The sequence below is a fragment of the Kogia breviceps genome, chromosome 10, assembly GCF_026419965.1.
Source record: "Kogia breviceps isolate mKogBre1 chromosome 10, mKogBre1 haplotype 1, whole genome shotgun sequence".
NCBI classification, from domain to species: domain Eukaryota; kingdom Metazoa; phylum Chordata; class Mammalia; order Artiodactyla; family Physeteridae; genus Kogia; species Kogia breviceps.
In genome coordinates this window covers 104,551,671-104,569,468 of record NC_081319.1, presented here as the reverse complement: position 1 = coordinate 104,569,468, position 17,798 = coordinate 104,551,671, and positions in this window count along the sequence as shown.

Here is a 17,798-nt window from a genome sequence, read left to right as displayed (position 1 = left end):
AAAAAAAAGAGAGAGGTAGATTATTCCCAAGCTCGTTTTACAAGAGGAGATGTTGGAGGAGAATGAGCAATGAACAAAAGGAAGAAAAATCTCTGCTTTCGTGGAACTTACATTCCAGGGTGGGTGTGGGAGGGGCACACAATAAATGAGTAAAATATGCAGTATGTTAGATGGTGGTAACTGCTGAAGAAAAAGATAAAACAAGGAAGACAAACAGGAAATGGCTTGTGCTGTTTAGAATAGGGTGGGCAGGTAGGCCTCCCGTGTGACGAAGACCTGAAGGAGGTAAGAGAAAGATCCATGGGTGACCGGGAAAGCACAGGGCAGTCAGAGGGAGAAGACGTGCAAAGGCCCTGTGGTTGGTGCATGACGGCTGTGTTCAAGGAACGGATGGACGACAGGGTGGCCAGGATTGGGCAGCCAAGGATGAAGAGAGTAGAAAATGAGGGGCCAACCTAGGCTTTGACTCCGCGCACTGTGGGAGAGAGAGAGAAATTCTGGTACACCTCTCTTAGGAAAGCGAGCTTCACCACCACCACCCCAGAGTCAGCCATGAGGCCCCAAGTGGCAGTTTGAGGCGACACAGAAACAGCATTTTTCAGATGGGCGTGATGCAGAAACAAGAAGCCAATTTGCAGCATGTCAGCAGAGACTGTGCATGTAGCCAGAAAGAAAGGGAATCGAGTTTGACAGTATCTGCGTTTCAACACTGCTTACAAAGATGGACTTACAGCACCTCAGTGAGGCTGGCCATGCAGGGATGATTACGCTAACTTACAGATAGGAAAAAAATGAGGCTCAGAGAGCTTAAGTGAATGGCCCGAGGTCACACAGCTGGTAGGTGACAGAGCTAGGACAAAGCCCAGACCTTTTGTCCAGGGCTGCACCCACCCTGCTGTGCTCCCTGGCTCAGAGTCTGTGGGACGCACCCCTCAGATTGTACCTTATTTCTTACTGTAAGTCATTATTCTCCCTCGCTCTTTTTTCCTCTTTGCAGTTTGTTCTTATCAGCCCCTTATTTCATGGTTGCTTTTACAAGTAGCCTGAGTTAACCTCCATAGCTATGATTTCATTGACAATAAAACAGCTTTATTCCATGAGTCTCTTTCAACTCTGTGAACATATTTTTGTTCAAAATAACATCTTCAGCAAATGGAAAAAAGCAAACTCCACTTCCCCCGACCCAACCCTTCTAACGCAAAATAAACCACAGCCAAGGGTTACCAGGGTATTTGAGAGTCAGCCTTGGAACCAGCCGTGTCTCTGGTGGCGCAGCCCAGCCCGGGTGTCCTGCAGGTTTCCCTCCCCAGAGCCCTGGGGCCGCGTCCTGGGAAGGAGGGAGCCCCCGCCGAGCTGAGCTGGACGCTGGGCGGACTTTATAAATAGTCCTTGCTAGGAACAGGCTCTCAGATTCAGCTCCTGCCCACTTCCTCCTGGTGGCCATATTTTATTTTTTAACCCACAGCAGACACCTTGTACTGACGCCCCCCTCACCAGAGAAAAACACCCTGTGTGGGATTCATAGCCCTGCAGCCCGCCTCCCACCACCTCTGACCACCCCACCTCGACTCAGGTGAGAGCTGCTTCAGAGGCAGGATCTGATCTCCTCCCCACCCCACGCCTGACTGCTGCTCTTAGAAGACGAGGGACCATGATTTCTACAAGTAAAGATAACCCCCGCGTTACCAGAGTCATGCTCGTAGAGCGCCGTACAGCTCACACGAGGAGCCGCCCGTGGCCCTGGGACAAGCCAGGCACCATACTGGGCTCACCAGGGCCCTTGAAGGTCAGTCTTCCTCCCAAAGCTCTGGCCAGGTCTCCGCCTGATGGGCAGCCCCCCGCCAGCCCCCTCAAGCAGCCCAATTCATCTGCAGACAGCTCTCCCCGTCAGAAAGTTCTCCCTACGAAGCTGAATCCCACGTCCTCAGACCTCAGCTGGGCCCCACCAGGGGGCTTCGGGCCGAGCTTCAAGCTCCCTAACCCTGCCACTGTGGTCTCCAGGTATCAGAGGGGAACCAGTGGGCACCCTGGTCCATCAACTACTCCTCCTGTGTCTGGGTTCTGAGCTTCACACCTCATGCTCTGTCCTCTCTTATCACCTGTCTGTACAGAGCGAGATCCTCTTCTGATTAGTTGCATCACGAGCTCCCAGCCCACGGGCGTCTGTGCCGGCCAGAACCTGAGCACCCACTTGTCCAGTTTACCTGCACGGTCCTTCATCAGCTCCACCAGCTAGGGGCTACTCGTCCTCCCATCCGACAGCCAAGGTGGCAGAAGCTCCAAAGTGAACCAGGAAGCCTGACTGCAGAGCCGGTGCCCGGCACCTAGAAAGTGCCAAGGATGTGAAAAGCGTCTGGTGGGGCAAGAAAGAGCCACAAGTTGCAGCAGCAGCAGATACAAAAGATGAACCCTGAACTCCGAGTTCATAACCGTTTGAGGCCATCAAAGAGAGGAATGCAAGGAGTGCCATTGGAGATGGATTAAAGGATGCTTTGGATTCCAAGTGGTTCAGACAGGTTCCAGGAAGAAGAAACAGAATGAGCAAAGGCATGTGGGGTGTGTCTTGGGAACATCTGCGAGACTGGGCTGGACGGAGGGTCCTTTAGCAAATCCCCACGGAAGTCTCGCTGGGCTGGGCTCCCCTGCAGGCCAAGGTCACAGGTTCTGGAGCTCTCAGGGGACCTGGAGAAGGAAGACCAGTGAGCAGGCAACAGCTGCCTCCACATTGACTAACCCGTCCTTTCTCCCCACTCCCCCGGCCGCCCGGAGAGGTGTCTCGTGTGCCACAGACACGCAGCCCACGCAAGACACGCTACCCCTTGAAACCAAGCTGGGAGCAGCCCAGCCCTCTGCCCTGGACGGCTCTGCTTTGGCACCAGTCATACTTTTTATTTGCTACTTTTTGCTTCGGCTCAGGTCAGTGCCAAAAACATCTCAGCCATGAATGGAACAGATACACGCAAACGTTTTTACTGTTAAAATAATGTTTTCCTTGTATTAACATTCATAATTTAGGGTCACATACAAGCAATAAGCAGACTGGAAACACCATCTCTGGTTGACTCGTTGACAAAATAATTCACAAGCCATCCTCAGGCCCTCAGCCACGGAGCTGGAAACTAGCTTCCAGTTGCTGAATGAACCACCATAGCAGACACCAAATAAAAGCCATTCATCTTAAAATCATCTCAGAACACGGGGTGCCTTCGAAAGCACGCAAGTTCAAATGGCCACGTGCTGGCACAAAACGCTGACCCTCAAACATCACGTTTCTGCTTTGCTGGATTTTTGTTCTTTTTCAGTGAGGTGTCTATAGGCACTTCATTTAGCTGGGAGTCTTGGAATGCTGGTGAGTATGTTGTGTCCCCTAGGGCCCCAGAAAATGTCTCCAGCTGGTGCTGCTGTAATTTGAAAAGTCCCTCCAGGTTCCTCTCTCTTGGCTCGTATGTGACTAAGTGATCACAAGCGACTCGATTCCATCCCAGGCCAGCAGTATTCACTGAGTATCTATTACACCTCCAGGAAATTCTGAAGAATCCACCATCTAATACGTCACCCACTCGATCCTGGCATGTACACTACGACTTCTCAGACCGCACGTCCTGATTTGGGACCGTACGACCCACTGTTTCCGTAGGTTTAGGGTGAGCGAAGGTAACTCTGAGCTCACCCTGCCCTGCAGCCCACAGAGGAATTTATATAACTGTTACAGCTTTACTACAAGCAGCAGATAAACAATGATGGAGTCTGAGGCAAACAAATTACAGAAGGAGGGAGTAATTGCAACTCAGAAGTCCTGCCTGGAAGAGGAGGCCTATCCCTGTAGCTTAGAGCCTGAGTAGGACTCCAGGAAGTAGGTAGGGGCTAGGAAAGGAGTGTTCCTGCTTGAGAGGGAAATGGGGCTGTGCCTAGTACACGTAGGAACGGTAGGCGATGCTCCCCTGCACCTCGGAGTGGAGTCAAACTCCGGGAAGATGGGACAGGAAAGTGGGCTGGCTCCAATATGGCGAGGTCTTGAATGCCACGCCCGCCAGTCTGGCAAGCTTCTCCTTTCCCCCGTGACTCAGCCAGACTGCCTTCCCCGGCCTCTCGCAGAGCCGCGGCCTGCCACGTGACTCAGTTCTGCCCACAGAACATGCTAGCAGTGATGTAACGTGCCCACGTCCAGGCCTGGCCTGAATCCCACCTCCTCGGGCCGCCGGGCCTCCATCCGGGCGCTTCTAATGCCGCTGTCGTTCCGACCGCAGCGCCCGCGGCAACTTGGAGCCACACCGTGGAGACGGCCCGCCCTCTGCCACCTCCTCCTGGTTGGCTGTGACGCGGGGCGTGATACCCCGGCAGCCCCTGCTTCCTTCCCGGCAGCCCCTGCTTCCTTCCCATGGGGCTGAGCGCGCGGCTCTCGGACGCCGCGCTGGCCGCCGAGCCCGGGCCCGCCGCGTGAGCTCTCGGTCGGCACCTCTCCGGCTGCGGTCCCCGCGGGGGAGGGGCGGCTGCGCGCTGTCCCTCGGGCCCCGCGAGCTGGGCTTCGGGAAGGCAAGCGGGGAGCGGCGTGGGTGCTGGTGTGGACGCGGAAGCGAGCCACGGCAGACGCCTGGCTGGAAGCTTCTTGAAAGGCTGCCGAGCGATGAGGTGCAAAGCAAAGGCAGTGAGCGAGTGAGGAAGGAAGCTCGTCCACTCCCTTCTTCCTGTTCAACTGCTCTGCCCCGTCTACTGAAATGGATTTCTCTCAGGTCTCCGCCATAGCGCGGTCTTCGTTCTTCGTTAGCATTTGACAGTGTTCAGCCTATATTGACTGTCCCCTTTCTCCCCGCCCTCTGTTCTCTCGGCTTCCCCAGCCCTTCCCGTCTTCGGAACCCTCTTTCTCTCTGGCCCCATCGGCTCTTCTCTTTCCACCAGGCCCTCAACACAAGTCATCCTGACGCTTCCGGCTTCCCTATTCTAGAAGCACGGAATCCCCCCCGGGACTCTCGCGACCCCCGGAGCGACCTCACCAGGCCTAACTTCACTCCTGGGCTCCAGACCGAAGCGTTCAGAGTGCCATCTGAGCGGCCTGCACAGCTGTCCTGGCGGGCACCTCGATGCCACCTGCCCGAAGCAGAATCTCTTCTCTCCCGTCACTCCCCTCTCCACTCGCCGCCCTCCAGGCAAAGCTGCTCCTGCAGCCCCAGTTGTCTGGGACCAGAGGGCCGGCGGCCAGCATGTCGTGAAGAGCTTGAACATCTCACTGAAGTCACGGTGTGATCTCCCCCCCAGAGTCTAAGAACGGCACCCCGAGTCCCAACACCTTGTGAAAACTGATCTAACACTTATTACAGCTTTACAGCATGTTGCCCCATTATCGCGGTTCCTGCAAAAGCACATCTCCCGCTCCCGTGGCAAGGTGTCTGCTCCGCCTACCAGCTTCAGCAGGACCGGAGACACGCTCATTTCAAGGCAGGTGGTCCTTTCCTACTGTCTCCTCTCTTATCTTGGGTCTCAATTCCCCAAAGGGTTAATCGAGTTTCTTTTCACCTCTCCAATTCAGAGATTCCTTTTCAGAAAGTAAGAGCCAAAGGTCATTTGAACCATTTTGCTTGTTCTCAGTCATCACGTGGTATCTGGCCGTTTCCTCCAGATTTTGCAGGCCTGGCCCTTCCTCATCGTCCTGCTGAGGACATAGCTGTCAAACCCCTTTAATTCTCTTTCCGCTTTCACAACTTTTCATTCACTCCACGCTCTACCTGAATTAGGTGGACTCTTCGGGTCACAGATGGTAGACATCCAAGCTTAGGAGGGATTTATTGGGTCCTGGGGCCACAGCACAAGGAGGGTAGGCCAGGGAGGAGACGGCCAGGTCCAGGCCTCAAGCAGGGACTCCAGAGTCTCCGGGCCCGCCCTCTCTGCCCAGCCTCCGTTTCTCTCTGTGCACAGACGTCTTAGCCAAACCAGCTTCTGCAGTGGGTGGATTCCTGACCACAGCAGCTCTGACTTACGTCCTTGACAGCTCTTTATCCAGAGAGTAAGAGCCTTTCTCTGGGCTCCAGCAGGGACGCCCTGGTTAGCTCAGCGTGGCTCAAGCTCACTCTTGGAGGAGTCACTGAGATCAAAGTGGTGCAATGATTTACCCATCCAGGGTCACATGCCCATTTCTGGGCTCAAGGAAACAGAGTCTGCTACCGGAAGAAAGGAAGGCAGGCTGTGAGCAGGTAAAATGAACAGATGCTGCCATATTGGCCTCCCTGTAAGCGCACCTCCCTCAATGCATGCGCCTTTCCCGACCTGTCCTCTCTGGTCCGGTGTGGGGGACAGTGCCAAGGTTGCAGGCGGTCTGACGTGAATGGAGAACAGGAAATGAGTCTTCTCCACGTGCCGGGAAGAGAGGACTATTACAGAGTTCCAGTCTAGGAACTCTGCAGGGACAGTGACCCCCAGGGGTCACTTCTGGCTGCAATAGTCTGCGTTTCTGTGATGCCAGCTGCGGGTAACGCTGCCCCTTGGCACCATCTCCCCTCCGTTTCTGCTCCCTCACTACTCTTGCCCCTGATCACCAAGCTCTGCAACCGCCGTCAAGCCCAGAGCGCTCCCAAATTCCCAGGTAGGGCACCTTACCTGAGAGTATTCACCCCCTCAATTGACTCTCCAAAAAGGCTAAAACCTTATGTGGTTCGTCTCAGCTACGTGCGTGGGAGGAGGGCCAACTGCTGAGTCATCTCCCCACCCCAAGCATGAGTGACAGGTATCGTTAACTCTACTGAATTTATACTGGTAGGAGGTTATTATGGGCTGCTTTCCATCCCACCAAAACCCCATATGTTGAAGTCCTAACCCCCAGCCCCTCAGAATGGGACCATATTTAGAGACAAGGTTTTTAGAGAGATAATTAGGTTAAAATGAGATCACTAGGGTGGGTGCTAATCTGACGGGTGTCCTTATAAGAAGGACACAGACACACACAGAGGGACGACCACGTGAGGACACAGGGAGAAGACGGCCGTCTACAAGCCAAGGAGAGAGGCCTCAGGAGAAAACAGCCCTGTGACACACCTTGATCTTGGACATCCAGCCTCCAGACTGTGAGGGGATAAATGTCTGTTGTTGAAGCTGCCTGGTCTGTGGTACTTTGTCCCGGCTGCCAGAGCAGACAAACACGAAGGTGAAGGTAGCCAACTTCAAGCTGAGGAGCCAATGCCACTGCAAAGTCCAGAGGTGACCGTGGCCGCAGGCTTTATTAAAAAAAAGTCTAGCCTGGAATGGGAGGAGGAGGAGGTGAGGGCTGCAGGGCAAGGCAGGTAACCTACTCACCAGAGATCCAGCTCTGCGCCCATCTCTGCATTAGCTGAACTCACCGAACGTAGGCTTTGTTTCTGCCTGAATTGACTTGGAAGTGGTTCGATTCAGAATATAATGCAGGGCGAGTAAGTGGCAGGGCCTGTGTTTTGGTCGAATGCAAAGGATGGGTGCCGTCTGCATTTTGAAGCTCCCGGCTCCCTGTGTCCAGCCCTGGCAGGAGGGCAATCAGAGGCCCTCCCCACTGTGTGCACGTGCGCATGCGCGCGCGCCCTCTCACCACGTGCAGGGAACCAGTAGGTCCTGGAGCTGGGGGGAGGGGCTGGGGAAAGAGGAGGGTGACCCCAGCAGGGCAGCGAGGGCAGCAGTGAGAGTTGAGGGGCTGCTCCAAGGTCCGGCCCCAGACGCCCACTGTTGACACCGGGAAGAAGAGCTGGGGAGCCCCAGGGACTGTGGGTGCCAGGTGCCTCCAGACCCTCCCGAGTCTATTTATTTTCAGCACAACTGGAGTGTTAACTTCAATTTCTTGACAATGGCGACGTCTCTACCGTAACCCGCCCACCAGCTACCCACCTCAGCCTAATGTGTGCCGTGTTATGGGCTAATCGGGGGACTTCCAGGAGGCACACTTCCTTTGCTGGTGAGTTAATTCATACACATACTGTCTGTACCAGATGGAAGGCTCATTCCAAGCAAAGCCACTGTGTAACCTTAAATTCTTTTTGCCTGTGAAAATCATAAACGCCTAGAGCTAGGAGGCATCTGAGCGACTGGGGTGGCGGCACTTCAGAGGGACGGGAGGGAGAGGCTCTGAAATGTCGGGAAAGAGTGAACCTTTCAGCCCAGCTCCTGCTCCTCCACCTACTGGACTGTGACCCTGGGCAAGGCTCCAGGCTGCCTGGCCTCAGTTTCTTCATCCCTGCAATGGGGATAATTATGCCTGCCGTGCAGGTTCTTATCAGGATTAAAGAGAATGTTTAAGAAGTGTCTTCTGCCACAGTTAGCACAGCGGCGGCACTCAAAAAGCAAGGCATTAGGACTAGACTTGTAAGGGTTTTGTTTGGTTTTTTAAAATTTATCGGCTGCGTCGAGTCTTCCTTGCAGTGCGCGGGCTTCTCTTGTTGTGGAGCACCGGCTCTAGGCACAGGCTTCAGTAGTTGTGGTGCTCGGGCTCAGTAGTTGTGGTTCGCGGGCTCTAGAGCGCAGGCTAAGTAGTTGTGGCGCACGGGCTTAGTTGCTCCGCGGCCTGTGGCATCTTCCCGGACCGGGGCTTAAACCCGCGTCCCCTGCATCGGCAGGTGGACTCTCAACCCCTGCGCCAGCAGGGAAGTCCCTGTACGTTTTTTTTGTTTTTTTTTTTTGCGGTACGCGGGCCTCTCACCGTTGTGGCCTCTCCCGTTGCGGAGCACAGGCTCTGGACGCGCAGGCTCAGCGGCCATGGCTCACGGGCCCAGCCGCTCCGCGGCACGTGGGATCTTCCCGGAACCCACGTCCCCCGCATCGGCAGGCAGACTCTCAACCACTGCGCCACCAGGGAAGCCCCTGTAAGTTATTTTTGTTGACAAGCTTGTTCAGGTGATTCTGGCTCCCCAGTGTGTGCCCTCCCCCCGCCCACCTCCACGTGGCTCCCTGACCCAGAAGGCCACCCCTTTTCCTCTAGAAATAATAACGATAATAATAATACCCAGCACTTAGTGTGAGGCAGTTTTATATGTATTCACCTGTTAAGTCCTGCTATAGTTCTCTGGTACCTTTTACATTTCCCATTTTACAAATGCGGAAACGGAGGCCCAGAGAGATCCAGCAACTTGGCCAGTGTCACACAGCTAGGATGTGGTGAGCCTGTGTGAGAACCCACGCTCCCGGAAAGGGGCCACCCAGGTCTCAGCCTGTAGTAGTCACCAAACGAGGCGGGTTCGTTTTCTCGGTGAGAGGGCCCTGCTCACCAGGGGACCAGGAGCGCTTTGACGTGGCAGCCGGACCGCCGGTCCTGAGGGGCCCGTGCGCGGAACCGCGCCAAGGCCACGGTGAGCGGCCTCAGCCGGGGGCGCTGGGGGTGCCTCGGGGGAGGAAGAGTGGCCGGCCGAGCAGTCTGATTCTCCCCACCATCTTCTCCCAAAATGTGCTTCTAAGTAAGTGACTACAGGCAAAACATGAGAGCGAGGACCTGTTTTCAGGGCAGTAGATTTACTAAAATAAGCCATGGGAGAAGGTGGTTTCTGAGGGTGGAAAGAATGAGGGGCGTGGGAGGAGTCCTTTCATGGTTGCAGAAAGTATCCGTCCACTGAAGAAGTGGGGGTAAACCAGAAGCATTCACTATGAATAGAATGCTACCTTAAGTTTCCTGTTCTCACTTTTTCTTACACCAAAAGGTGGTTTTCTCTTTTCCACAGTAATTCTTCACACTTTGCAGTCTCTTCCTGCAAAGTGACTCTGTAACTTCAGCTTGTGCCAAAGGATCTAAAACTCTCTCAGCCCACCCCTCCCGCTTTGCTCACACGGTCCAGCCGAGCTGCTGTATTACAGGTGCCGGGGTGAGGAGTATCTCATAAATCCTGGGAGTGCTGTACCTAAGCTTTTCAATGACTAACACAAAGTAAGGGGATGAGAAAGGAGGACCCAGGGTATCCAAGCTTGGTTTCCTTGGCAGTGAATTCAAAACTCAGTGTCTAGATTGCATTTTAACTCTCAGATTAGCAAAAGAGGACTTTTTCCCCATGTGGTAAATAATTCACCCAGTTCTTCCAGGCACATTTTTTAAACTGCAGAAGCCATTCGTGTTCACTCAGGTGACACAAAACCATCAATCTTGCAGTTGAAGATCTTGCATCGAATCTTGACACAAAACCATCGAATCTTGCAATTCATGTGTATTTTCACTCGGCCCCTGTCAACTAGATGTTGGTACAATGTACCACTCATGGCAGGAAATTCCAGATCTGCCCAGGCCGGAGGGAGACGAGCCCCCCTTTAACCTCCACAGCGTGGAAATGTCCGGAAGAAACATCGGGGAGCGGCGCTTGGGGTCAGAAGGTCCAGACCAGACACAGACTCAGCCTCTGACCACCAGCCCAGTCATACGATTTCAAAAGGAAAACATAGGGCAGTTTTCCTGTCTTGTCTTATTTTGAATTTTGAAAAATGGAAAACTTGCAAGAAAGAAAGAGAGAAAGCAGAGCTGAGGATGAGAATCACCAAAAAGGAAGAAGGAGGAAGGGACAGAGGAGAGAAGAGAGAGCCGTCCTTGACTCAGCTGTGATTTGCTTTTCTACAGCATCTTTGTCCACTTCCCAGGGGCTCTCCTGCACCCGTCACCACAGCCTCACGAGGTCAGAAGGGCGAGGAGACAGTCCCCTGGGTCACCAATGACCCAGCAAGGTGAAGCTACCTCTCACTCAGCTGGGCTTGTGACCCTGGTTCTTGGTTGACATGCCCTCTGTACAAGCCCCTAGTGACCCACTGCAGCCCTAAGTCCTTCAGGACAAGTCAAACAAGTAGTTTATAAATTTGACTGAACTCATGGATAATGATGGTTTTTTAAAAACCATTTTATTGAGGAAACTTTAAGCTTATACAGAACCGAGGAGACTAGTGTGAAGAATCGCCCTGTATACAGTTTCAACAACTTTCTCCCTTTTACTATTTTTATCTACCCCTCTCCACAAACTGACACCCTTTCTTCTGGAGCTTAAAACAAATCTCAGCCATTGTATCATTTCACCTGTAAATACTTCAGTGTGCATCTCTAACAGATAAGACTTTTTAAATATAGCCACAACACCATTGCCCTACCCAGCAAAACCAACATCATCTAACATACATTCCTGTTTAAATTTCCCCAGTTGTTTCAGAAATATCTTCTTCCAGTTGGTGGCTGAAACTCAAAGGAGTATTGACCTTCTGGAGAGTCAAAGCAGAAGCAAAGGGTTCTGCCTTTGGACTTCTCATCTGCCTTGTCCCTTCCTCCTGACCTCCCCCGCACCTGTCACTTCCTAAGCAGAGCCAGGGTTTGGGGGGACACTTTCAGAGTGTGGGTGAGCAGGGCTCCTGGAACCGTGCAGCTAAGACTTGGGAAAGCGTGGCCCTGACACCAGCTCCTCCTCCAGGAGATCCTATCCTCATCAGAAGAGATGCCCTTTCTCCATCCGTATTCCAGGTAGGGCCAAGAGGTCAGAGAGCTGACCTTTATGAAGAGCCAGCACCCACTGCAGACCCTCGTGTCTCTACATGCACCTCAATCAAAGATGTTAGGATACACTTAGGATGGGTCCCTGAAGAACGTGGGTTCTGAAGGGTGAGGGGAAGAGACACACTTGGTTATTGACGTGAGCAAATGCATCACTACCCCTTAGAGAGCTCTGCGTGTGCAAAATCACTTGTGCACACGCCACGGAGCAGACGCCGTGGGGAGAAACTCAGGGAGAGCAGGACTTCCCTGCCACAAGCTGAGGCCAAATGCGACAAAGCCTGGTGGTCTACCTTCCTGGGGTTCTGTGCCCTCAGTAACAAGATCTGTGTTCAAGGCACAGGTTCTCATAGAAATCACACTGTGTGTTAGTTATAAGTTTAAACAACGAAAAGAAAGAATTTTGTTTAAACCCGATCAGCCCTGCTGATAAAAATAGTTCTTAACACTTCAGTAAACTTCATTTCCAGCCTGTGTTTGCTTCCCCAGGTATGAAAAGTTAACTCATCTGCTTACAGATATTTTAGGAATCCTTCTCATTTTTATAAAATGAGTTCTTGATTCCAGAGGGATCAATTCTGAAGGCAGTATATTATTGAGGATTAAAATCAAAGGCTCCAGAATCAGGTCCCTGCACTTATACTTCTAACAGCTATTTGACTTCGGACAAACTAGCCTCTTTCGTATGGTTTTCCTGCCTACAAACTGAGGACAAGAATATCTCCACCACCTGTGACAAGATAACATGTTTGTTCTCGTTCAACAAACCTTCAATGAATACCAGGCACTGTTCTAGGCGTGGAAGACATGCCTGTAAACAAGCCCGGCAAGGATCTTGTGCTCTCCAAGCTTTCATTCTGCTTGGGAAAGCAAAAGTCAAGAGAAAAGGAAATAGCAGGTGAGGATGAGTTCCATTCTGACAATTCTTTGCAAGGCTGTGCAACAGAGCGTGTCTAGGTGACCGTAGGGAGGCTTTGTGGAAGTGGTGGTCATTAAGCGGAGACCTGGATGATGCATGAGGAGCCAGCCATGCAAAGATCTTGGGGAAAAGTATTTTAGGCGGAGGGAACAGCAAACTCCAAGGTCCAAGGGCAGGTACAAGTTTGGGGTGTTTGAGAGGCAGGCAGGAAGGGGCAGAGCGTACAAAGCGTGGACAGTGAGGCAGGCGGGGCTTGAGTCCGACTCTTGCGGGACTTCGGAAGGAGACTGGCTTCGTTCTAAGCGCCACCTAAAGCCGTGAGAAGGTTTGAAGCCCAGCGTGTGCTGCTCTGGCTGACTTTTCAGCACAGTCACTGTGCTGTGCAGAGACGTGATGGGGAAGGGTAGGGTCGGTCAGGAGAGTGTCCGAGTAGCCCGGCTGGGGAAGCGGCTTAGGCTAGGATTTGAGCCATGCTGATGGGGAGAAGTGGTAAGATTTGGAAGACATTTCCCCAAAAATTCTGCCAAGACTAGGTGGATGTGTGAAAGGAGCAAGAGAAAGAGATGCATCAAGAATGAGTCCTGTGGGACTTCCCTGGCGGTCCAGTGGTTAAGACTCTGTGCTTCCACTGCAGCGGGCACGGGTTTGATCCCTGGCTGGGAAACTAAGATCCCGCAAGACGCATGGCGTGGCTGAAAGAAAAAAAAAAAGAATGATTCCTGTGTTTGAGGTCCCAGAGAGTAAGATGGTGGTGCCCTTTACTGAGACAGAGAAGACTCGGGAGAAGCCACCATGAGAGGGTAGAAAAGCAAGAGTTTGTTCTGAGATGCTTAAAAACCACCTACATGGAGGTGTCAAGTGGGCAGGTGGGGTTAGGAATCTAGAGACTCAGGGGGTGTCAAGCTATTGGGAGTCTTCAGTATACAGGTGGTGTGAAGTCCAGATCTTTAGGGAGAAAACAAGAGAAAGAAAGGGGAACCACAGCTGAGTCCTAGAATATTCCAACATCTCGAGGTCAGACGCAGGGGGAAGATACTGAGAAGGAACAGCCGGTGAGGTGGCAGGAAAACCGGAAGAACGGGATGGAATGGAAGCTCAGACAAGTGTTTCCAACAGGAAAGCGTGGTCAGACTTGCCAATTGTCACCAAAAGACGCAGTACGAGCAGGACGGCAATGGGCCACGGACTCGGCAGGACAGGGGTGTGTGCCAGCCGTGGTGACGACAGTCTCTGTACCGACAGTGGCACAGAGGGGTTGAGAGCCTGACTGAGGGGAATGCAGAGAGAAGGGGAAATCGACAACTGAAGCAGACCATGTGGTGTCGTTTTCCTGGAAACGAGAGCAGAGACAGGAATTGATCGTTAGACCAGCACCGGGATCAGAGAGGACTCAAGGACATTTCAGTGTGCCCTGGGGAAGGACGGGGTAGACAGGGAGAAATTGATAATGCTGGGTAGAAAGGTCATCTTCGTCCAAGTCCCCGTTTTGTTAATAATTCGGATATATATGCATTTATTTATTTAACTTTATGTTTTTGGCCACGCTGCACAGTTTGTGGGAATCTTAGTTCCCGGACCGGGGATTGAACCCGGGCCCTCGGCAGTCAAAGTGTGGAGTCCTAACCACTGGACCTCCAGGGAATTCCCTATATGCACTTATTTATACTGTTTATTTCACCCAGGTATGTTTTTTTAGCTTGGAGAGTTTTTCTCTGGGTACGAATATAATACCAGAGATATATTAAAAAGTTACACTTTTAATAGGAAGAATATCTGATCCTCCATTTGTGAGACTATGCCCCAAAGGACTGGTTTAATTAGATATATGAGAGCCTTGCACATGGAAATTCTCACAGCCTTAAAATTATTCATTTCCAATGTTCTCTATGCACAGCAGATAACACATGGTCACTCCCGTTTACAGCCCAGCTTCTGACAAGCTGAATTACTCACAATTCCCCAGAGGCCACATTGTTCCAGGCTTCTGGACCTTGTCCCCTCATGCCACCCCCCCATGTGTCCCCCCCGGGAACACCCTCCTGGAACATCCCAAAGAAGCCGCCCTCCCCTGGGCCTGCACTAACCCCTGCAGCTTCTTCTCCTCGTCTTCTTTTTGTAAAGGTAATGTGGGACCCAAGAGAGCGTTTGAACCAAGGGTTGCAATTAACCCAACTCCATGAAACGGAGGTCCATTTTTTCAAAACGATAATGATTTATTTAAAAAGGAATAATGCGGGGGCTTCCCTGGTGGCGCAGTGGTTGAGAGTCCGCCTGCCGATGCGGGGGACGCGGGTTCGTGCCCGGGTCCGGGAAGATCCCACGTGCCGCGGAGCGACTGGGCCCGTGAGCCGTGGCCGCTGAGCCTGCGCGTCCGGAGCCTGTGCTCCGCAACGGGAGAGGCCACAGCGGTGAGAGGCCCGCGTACCGCGAAAAAATAAAATAAACAGGAATGATGCGTATGCTTGTGAAACATGCAAGCGATACTACAGGAAAGAATAAAGAAGGAGGAGAACTTCAAGTAAGATCACACCCTCAGAAACAACTCTCACGACCATTTCGCTCAACGCCCTCCAGATTCTCTGTAACCCCGCACTTTCTCGCGTAGAAGAGACCTACCTGCCCAGACAGCGGAATGACCCCTGGATGGAGCTGCCTCTGGCTTACTGACATCACCACACAGGGCTTACCCTCGTTTCTTCTGTACTCCCAGTGTTTAGCACAAACCGCAGCACCACAGCAGACCCAGGCACGTTTTCTGGAACTGATGAATAAGAGCATATCGGGCTGCAAAATAGCAGCAGGAAGACTAATGCAGTTCCCCGGCACCGCTGACAGATGAAGAAATAGATGAAGAAAAACGAACTCACCTGTTCTGACGGGGAGCATATGGTGTACCGACAGGTTCGTGGTCTTTGCTCTGAAACAGATGCAAATAAAAGCGGCATTTCAAATCAACGTGGAAAATATATTTTTAACAAATGTTGCTGAGATAATTGGTAAATAAGAAAAAACCCTAAAGTTAGAGCCTTATTTCATGCCTTATGAAACCCCATAAGAACTAAAAGACCGTGTAGGTAAGCACAGCCTTGGGGTAAGAACAGAAAAACAAAGACATACCTATAAAAGAAAGAATCAATTGCCTAACAGCACAATATGAAAAGAGATCTTTAAAAATTGAAAGACAATAGGAAAATTATTTTGACGTATTGGAGGGTAGCCTTAATATATTCTTATGAATCAGTAAAATAAAAACACTAATTAGAAATAGGCAGAGGAAATGAGAAATGTAATTTATTAAAAAAGAAATACAAACTGACAATTCATACCAGATTTTATAGGACTATATGTAGTACAGGACTTAAAGTCACTAGGATTTAAGAAAGGCAAATTAAAAGAAGATGCTTTTTCCCTACCAGATTGGTAAGAGTTTAAAAAGAATACTAACCCCTGTTGATGGCAATATTTTAAAATACAGGTGCTGGTTGATTGTATATGGGAATAACTTTTCTGTGGGTCAACCTGGCAATATATGTCAAAAGTCTTTAAAGTGTGCATGCTAGTTTATTCATTATTTTCAAAACTAAGAATTTATCACAAAGTATTTAGAGTTACGTGCAAGGGTGTTATCTGTGGTAATCTCTGGAGATGAGCTCTCGGGGGTTTTCCCTTTGTCGTTTTCATTGTTTTTTAAGTGTTCTGAATTGAACTTACATCTCTTAATTACAGAGAAAAAATGAATGATGACTTCCATTTAAAGATGACAAATTAAATGTTGATATTTACTTCTATTTCTTCCCTAAACTAAACTAAAGTAACAGTAAAGCGATTTTTAAGGCATAGACCCACAAGAACAGAGAGGATGGAAAAAGAAATTTTTTGGAAGCTATAAAATGAAAGAGGAGAAGAAACTGATTTAAGCAAACCTGAGCCAACAGTGGGGAAAGTCAAGATTCACGCCACAGACCTTCAAAAGGCTCAGGAGCAGCACCAGGTTTCTGTAAAGTGGAGAAAAAGATGACGCAGAAAACAGAAGGTGTGGTTGCAAGACTGTTGGAGAAACATTCAGATCCTTAGCTCTCCTTCCCAGCTCCACAACGGGAAGAGCATGGAGGTTTCCTCCCCCTGGAGAGGTATAATTGAACGCCTTTGGGAGGCAGGACTAACGTAGGGGGAGGGGGACTGAGCAGAAGTGTGCACATCGAGTATCTAAGTCCTCAGCCTTCCTTCCTCTTTTCACTCTCAGAAGACTGGCAGGCAGGCTTACCTCTTCTGGCAAAAGATTCAAAAATTTTTCTCTCAAGAATCCAGCCAGCCCAAAAGATAATAATAATCAGAGGGTTTCCTAATGAAACAGTCAAGCCAAGTCACCTTCCAACGAAGTCTACTGTCAGTAAAGCCTTCCACCCACCACCACCACCACCACCACCATCACCAGACCAATACTAATACTAACACCGTCACCACCGTCACCACCAACACCAATACTAGCACCAACACCATCACCACCAACACCATCACTACCACCAACACCATCACCACCAAAACCAAACCAATACTAATACCTACACCATCACCACTGTAACCAACAACAACAACACCAATACTAGCACCAACACCATCACCACCAACACCATCACTACCAACACCAAACCAATACTAATACCTACACCATCACCACCAACAACAGCAACAACCACAACACCACACAGAGAAAGCTTCTGACAGATTGTGGGACACCACTCTTAAACTATGAGCAGAATGGCAAGGATCCCCGTGTTTACTCCATTTCACTGATTCTAAGATACAAATATTTGACATCTCTGAATGAATATCTCTGAAATCCAGATACAGCTTACAAACTGGTGGTATTGTAAAGTCACTGTCAGCCATGAGGCAGTCACGATACAGCTGTGCCAGATAATTTCACGGACACCTTCTTGTAAAGTTAAGAAAGCGTTAGCATCAAAGCGTCTTAGAGTCAATAAAATATATTAATTTGAAAGCCAGACACCAAAACAAACTGGAAAAATCAGGTAGAAAAGAGAAGACATCCCCCAAAACCCTCATTAATATCCTTAGAGAGATAATGGAAGACATTGTGTTTGGTTTGGGTTTTTTTAATCTATGAAAGAAGAACATTCACATAATTCTTGGAAATTACTTAAAATAGAAGATGAGTTTGAGAAAATTTCCCAGAGAGAACAAAAAAAGCACAAAAAATAGAAAATAAACGAGAAAAAAAAAAATAGAGAATTGGTCCAGGCGTTCCAAAAAGAGAAAACAGAGAAGTCACCAGCAAAATAATTTAAGCAAAATCTCCCAGAACCAAAAGACATGTGTTTTTAGAGTAAATGGGACCCACAAAAGCCAGAGAGGAAGCAAAATAGATCCACAACAAAGCACATCGTTGTGACATTTCAGAATGCT